This window comes from Heterodontus francisci, chromosome 14, assembly GCF_036365525.1.
Source record: "Heterodontus francisci isolate sHetFra1 chromosome 14, sHetFra1.hap1, whole genome shotgun sequence".
Lineage (NCBI taxonomy): Eukaryota > Metazoa > Chordata > Chondrichthyes > Heterodontiformes > Heterodontidae > Heterodontus > Heterodontus francisci.
The window spans coordinates 70,354,516-70,361,923 of record NC_090384.1 but is presented as its reverse complement, the minus strand read 5'-3'; positions in this window follow the sequence as shown (position 1 = coordinate 70,361,923).

Here is a 7,408-nt window from a genome sequence, read left to right as displayed (position 1 = left end):
TATTTGGTTCTTGTTATTTGCAGTGGCAGAAGCTGTTTGGTGAGTACCTGGTAAGCTAGTCTACTTATAATAAATACTCTGTAAAGTTAAGGTATGGCAGGGCAGCTGTACCGAGTGGAATATACAGCCTGTGGCATGGGGAAGTCATGGACGTACCATGTGTCCTAGACAGACACATCTGCAGGAAGTCACTGGCTGCAGAAGCTTGAGCTCCGGGTTTCGGAACTCAAGTGGCAACTGGAGTCATTGTTGTGCATCCGCGAGGTGGAGGGCTAAGTGGATGGCTTGTTTAGGGTGGTGGTCACACCGCAGGTTAGGAGCACGCAGGCAGATAGGGAATGGGTGACTGCCAGGCAGTCTAAGAGAACCAGGTAGGTAGTGCAGGAGTTCCCTGATATGATCTCACTCACTAATCGGTTTTCCATTTTGGATACTGGTGAGGGTGATGGTTCCTCACAGGAGTGCAGCCAGAGCCAAGTTTGTGGCACCACAGTTGGCTCAGCTGCACAGGAGGGGAGGACGAAGAGTGGAAGAGCAATAGTGATAGAGGATTCATTAGACAGGCATTTCTGCAGCAGTAAACGTGACTCCAGAATGGTGTGTTGCCTCCCTCGTGCTAGGGTCAAGGATGTCATGGAGAGGCTGCAGGACATTCTTCTGGGGGAGGGTGAACAGCCAGAGGTCGTGGTCCACATTGGTACCAATGACTTAGGTAAGAAGAGGGATAAGGTCCTGAAAGCAGATTTTAGGGAGGTAGGGAGGAGATTAAAAAGCAGAACCTCAAAAGCAGTAATCTCAGGATTACTCCCAGTCCCACGTGCAAGTGAGAAAAGGAATAGGAGAATTGAGCGATTGAACATGTGGCAGGAGAACTGGTGTCGGAGGGAGGGCATCAGATTTCTGAGACATTGGGACCGGTTCTGGGGCAGGTGGAACCTGTACAAGATGGACAGGCTGCATCTTAGCAGGACTGGAACCAATATCCTCGCAGGGAGATTTGCTAGTGCTGTTGGAGAGGGTTTAAACTAAATTGCCAGGGAGATGGGAACCTGAGAGGGAGCTCAGATTGGAGGGAAGCAAAACTGGTAACTTTTCAGGGGTGTGGGAACCAGGAGCAAGTATAAGAGAGGAATACCAAGGTGCACAGAATACTGGGGGAGATAAATGGCGCGAGAGCAGCGAATAGTAAGTTATTAGGTGGGGTCAAAGTAAGGGAAAAGTAATAAAGTCTGAATCAGGGTTAATGTGCATGTATGTGAATGCACGGAGTGTGGTTAATAAGACTGGTGAGGAAATATGATGTTGTGGCTATAACTGAGAACTGGCTCAAAGAAGGGCAGCATTGGGTGTTAAATATTTTTGGATGCAAGGTGTTCAGGAATGATTGGAAAGGAAAAAAGGGGGAGGGGTGGCGGTATTGATTAAGGAGAGCATTGCAGTGCTGGATAAAAAGGATGTCCCAGAGGGGTCGAGGACAGAATCAATTTGGCTAGAGTAAAGGAACATAAAGGGTGCAGTTACATTGCTCGGTTTTGTCTGTAGGCCACCAGCTAGTGGGAAGGACGTGGAGGAACAAATTTGTAAGGAAATTACAGAGAGGTGCATAAATTATAAGGTAGTTATAATGGGGGACTTTAATTATTCAAACATAGACTGGGATAATAGTAGTGTAAAGGGCAGTGAGGGGCAAGAGTTCCTAGAGTGTGTTCAGGAAAATTTTCTACAACAGTATGTTGCTAGTCCAATGAGAAAGGAGGCACTGCTAGACCTGGCTCTTGGGAATGAGGTGGGCCAAGTGCATCAAGTATCAGTAGGAGAGTATTTAGGGGATAGTGATCATTGTATCATAAGGTTTAGGCTGACTATGGAAAAGGACACATTGTAATCCAGGGTAATAATAATTAACTGGGGGAAGGCTAACCTCAGTGGGGTAAGAATGGAGCTGGGGCGAATAAATTGGAGTCAAAAGCTGACAGGAAAACCAGTAGATGAACAATGGGCTACCTTCACAGAAGAGATAGTTCAGGCACAGTCGAGGTATGTTCCCTCAAAGGGGACCAGTAGGGCAAACAAATCCAGAGCGCCCTGGTAGAGATTAAGATAAAGAAGAAAAAAGTGTGCTTATGACAGATGCCAGGTAGAAAATACTATTAAGAACCAGGCTGAATAAAGAAGGTCCAGAGGGGAAGTGAAAACGCAAATAAGAGAAGCAAAGAGAGAGCATGAAAGAGACTGGCAGCTAGCATTAAAGGAAATCCCAAAGTTTTCTATAGGCATATAAATAGTAAAAGGGTGGCAAAAGGAGGAGTGGGGCTGATTATGGACCATAAAGGGGATTTACACATGGAGGCAGAGGGCATAGATGAGGTATTAAATGAATACTTTGCATCGATCTTTACCAAGGAAGAAGCCTGGGCAACCCAGGCAATGTTGAAAGAGGAAGTAAGTCAGACACTAGAGGGGATTAAAATTGATAAAGAAGAAGTATTAGTTAGATAGGCTGTCTGTACTTAAAGTGGATAAAGCACCAGGACCAGATAGATGCATCCAAGGATACTGAGGGAAGTGAGGGTGGAAATTGCAGAGGCACTGGCCATAATTTTTCCGTTTTCCTTAGACTTGGGGGTGGTGCCAGAGGACTGGAGAATTGCAAACATGTTGTTCAAAAAAGGGTGTAAAGATAAGCTCAGCAATTACAGGCCAGTCAGTTTAACTTCGTGGTTTGAAAACTTCTAGAAAAAATAATTCAGGACAAAATCAATAGTCACATGGACAAATGTGAGTTAATTAAGGAAAGCCAGCATGGATTTCTAAAGGGAAAATCATGTTTAACTAACTTGCTGGAGTTTTTTGAGGAGGTAACAGAGAGGGTTTTTAAAAAATTCATTCATGGGATGTGGGCGACGCTGGCCAGGCCAGCATTTATTGCCCATCCCTAATTGCTCTTGAGAAGGTGGTCGTGAGCTGCCTTCTTGAACCGCTGCAGTCCATTTGGGGTAGGTATACCCACAATGCTGTTAGAAAGGGACTTCCAGGATTTTGACCCAGCGACAGTGAAGGAACGGCAATATAGTTCCAAGTCAGGATGGTGTGTGACTTGGAGGGGAACTAGCAGGTGGTTGATGAGGGCAATGCAGTTGATGTGGTGTACATGGACTTTCAAAAGGCATTTGATACAGTGCCACACAACAGACTTGTGAGCAAACTTGCAGCTCATGGAATAAAAGGGACAATAGCAATATGGATACGAAATTGGCTGAGTGACAGGAAACAAAGAGTAGTAGTTAATGGATGTTTTTCGGGCTGGAAGAAGGTTTGTAGTGGAGTTCCCCAGGGAGCAGTGTTGGGACCCTTGCTTTTCCTGATATATATTAATGACCTAGATCTTGGTATACAAGGCACAATTTCAAAGTTTGCAAATGATACGAAACTTGGAAGCATTGTAAACTGTGAGGAGGATGGTGTAGAACTTCAAAAGGACATAGACAAGTTGGTAGAATGGGCAGACAGGTGACAGACGAAATTCAATGCAGAGAAATGTGAAGTGATTCATTTTGGTAAGGAAGAACATGGAGAGACAATATAGAATAAAGGGTACAGTTCTAAAGGGGGTGCAGGAGCAGAGGGACCTGAGTGTATATGTGCATAAGTCATTGAAGGTGGCAGGACAGGTTGAGAGAGCGATCAATAAAGCATACAGTATCCTGGGCTTTATTAAAAGGGGCATAGAGTACAAGAGCAAGGAAGTTATGTTGAACTTGTATAAAACACTAGTTCAGCCTTAGCTCAAGTATTGCATCCAGTTCTGGGCGCCGCACTTTTGGACCTAATTTTAGGAAAGATGCGAGAGCATTGGAGAGAGTACAGAAAAGATTCACGAGAATGGTTCCAGTGATGAGGAATTTCTGTTATGAAGATAGATTGGAGAAGTTAGGACTGTTTTCCTTGGAGAAGAGAAGGCTGAGAGGTGATTTGATAGAAGTATTCAAAATCACGAGGGGTCTGGACAGAGTAGATAGAGAAACTGCTCCCACTCGTGAAAGGATTGAGAACGAGAGGGCACAGATTTAAAGTATTTGGTAAGAGAAGCAAAAGTGACATGAGGAAAAACGGTTTCATGCAGCGAGTGGTTAAGTTCTGGAATGCACTGCCTGAGAACGTGGTGGAGGCAAGTTCAATTGAAGTATTCAAAAGGGAATTAGAAAGTTATATGAAAAGGAAGAATGTGCAGGGTTATGGGGAGAAGCAGGGGAATGGAACTGAGGGAGTTGTTCTTTTGGAGAGCCAGTGCAGACATGATGGGCTGAATGGCCTCCTTCTGCACTGTAACAATTTTGTGATTCAGTGGGGACCCTGACTTCTTAGCACTTCACTTACCCCACCTCACACAGAGCTGCACACGCTGCCTTCTGCCCCGATGACCGAATCTGCCCCTGCACAGGTGCAGATGGGGCAGACTTTGACGGGATCCTCTCAGGCTCCAGAACCCAGAGGCCCTCCGCACCAGGCATCTCATGTGTCAGTGCACGGTAACAGGCAGCCTGTCTCCAGCTCAACCGAAAGCATAAGAGGAAAACATCTTAGTTGCACAAGCGGATTCACCTGGGTCTTTATAACAGTGTTACTGTTTCATGAATGATCTTTATTTCAATGAAAGCAAAAATGGATGTGAACTCCTCACTCTCAAGACCTCTTCTTGGGTGCATCCCCCATTTATCCAGGTCTGGTAAAAGGAATGATCAACCTTCATGAGTAGCTAAGTGTGTGACTGTGATGGTGGCTGGTTGACTGTAGGAATAAGGTGTGTTGAGTATGGGCGGGGGAGGGTGGCACAGGGTTTTCAATAGAAAGCCTAGAATGCTGCAAGGGTACTTTTCAAGTGAAAAGTATCTGGATGAGTCCATTGCAGACTTCTTAGGCAGCTAGGTGTGCAGGTGCAGGCTCCTGTGCCTCTCCCTCCTCTTCCTCGGATGCTGGCCATTCTCTACAGTCCTCTTGTCGCAGCCCCATTCCTAGCTACAATGCCATGTTGTGAAGGGCACAGCAGATCACAACAATCCTGGAGACCTTGCTTTGGCATATTGAATGACACCTCCAGATTCGTCAAGGCACTGGAACTGCCATCTTGGGACATTGCCGTCCTGTTGATGAGGTTCCTGTTATATTGTCCTGTAGTTCAATGGTAGGGTTCTTCACTGGGGTCTGCAACCAGGGTCTTCAGTGGGTAGCCCTTGTCTCCCAGGAGCCTGCCGTTGAGGCTGTGTGGTGGAGAGAACACCTGAGATAGTCGAGATTGCCGAAGGATGAAGGAGTCATGGCAGCTGGCACAGACGTGCATGATGTTATTGCAGTGGTCACAGACCAGTGGAAGCCCTTCCAATTAATGTAGATGTATGGCTGATCTGATGGCGCTTTGTTTGTTATATGCATACAATCAATCACCCCTAGACCTGTAGAAATCCAGCCAATGATGTGAAGCCCACAGCCCTCTGAGTTTGAGTTGCCTCATTGGTGGCAAAATGGATATCAAGGTATTGGTGACCAGGGTGATCCAGTTGTGGGCAACTGACTGTGATATCCTGGAGATGTCTCCAACAGATCTGGAGGCAGAGACAAGCCGCATGTGAAGAAATTCAGGGCTACGGTGACCTTGACGGCCACTGGCAATGCATGGCTACCTGGTCCTCTTGGGCAGAGGCTTGTTTCCAGGAAACGGCAGATGTCTGCCACGACCTGCTGGGAGAGCCTGAACCTCCTGAGGCACTGTTCTGGCATGTTGAGGAAGATCACCTTTGGCCTACATACCCTGTGCGGGGGGTTCTGCCTCCTTCGAGCTACAGCTCTCTGTTCATTCCCTCTGTCCCATAGAGTGGCATGTGGCTGTAGAAAAGGCAGCTGCTGCTACTGCTGGAGTTGCTGCCCTTGCCCTTATGGCCATTCCCCCTTGTACGACCCTCATCTCAGGTTCCTTAAGTCCATGGGACACAGACTTGAACAGATATGGCAGATAACTGGTTTATCCATTTTCCAACAGATCTGGCTGGATCACATAAAGCACTATGAGATCCTGCTGTCATCTGCCAAAACTGCTCTATTCCTGGATCATCCTAGAATACAAAAATAATCCTCAACTTCTTTTCTCAATTATAAACCATCTTCTTAAACCCCACCCCCATTCTCCACCATCTCCACCAACAATAAGTGAGGAGCTCATGGACTTCTTTGTCACTAAGATTGAGGTTCAGGTTACAATCAGATCAGCCGTGATCTTGTTGAATGGCAGAGCAGGCTCGAGGGGCCGTGGCCTATTCCTGCTGCTAATTCGTATGTTCGTATTGAGACCATCCAATCAGCTGCATGTGCCATTTCCCTCCCTTCCACTAGCTCACCAGACCAAACTTCCTCCAAGGATCCCCTGTCCTATCCCTGAACTCACATTTTTCTCTGGTTTATCTCCTATATCCCTCTCATGCTCTCACTCGAGTTCATCATGTCCATGAGACCCACCTCCTGTTCCCATGACCCTATTCTCACTATACTGCTGACCACCTAATTTCCCTTCCTAATCCACGTGTTAGCTGATATTGATAATGGTTCTCTCATACTGTCCCCACTCCTTCAAATTTGCTGTCATCACCCCTCTCAAAAAATCAACTCTTGACCCCTCCATCCTTGCAAACAACCGGCCCATCTCCAAGCTCCTTATCCTCTCTAAAGTCCTTGAACATGTTGTCACCTACCAAATCTCTCCAATCAGGTTTCTGCCCCACCACAGTACCGAAACAGCTCTTATCAAAATCATAAATGGCATCCTATGTGACCGTGACAAAGAGCTGGATCATCCTGCTGCTGCTCATCAGAAGTTCAAGCTATCACTTCATAGGTAGCTCCATGGTTCAGGGAAGTCTGACAGCCAGGAAGCTAAGATTCAGCTTAGTGGACTCTTAGGCACTTGAAAGTTAGTGCACAAAGTTGCTATTCCCTTTGAAACTAGTGATTTCAAGCTGTCAGCATTGCCTTTCACTGTGGCCAACCACAAGCTTGCTGATTTCAGCATTTATAGTGTTCCAAGCAGGTCAATTTCAGTCAACAATGACTTCCCACTGTGCACTCACCTCCTTCAACCTGGCGAAATGTAGAGACATCATGGAACCTGTGTGCTGGCAGTTAAAGCCAGAATGCAAGGTTAAAGGCAGACATAATTTGGGTGTTTGAATACCTTAATTAGTTTCCTGACAGCTGGACCGGGCTTCCCCACTCGCCTCTGGACCCACCCGCATGAAAGCCGAAAGGGGGCAGGATTATGTCCCGACCCGACATCACTTTTAGGGGAGTTAACTCCTCACACACAAACAAACCTGCCTCCTATTGCCTAAGAAGACTCCCCCATGAAATATCCAACCGATGA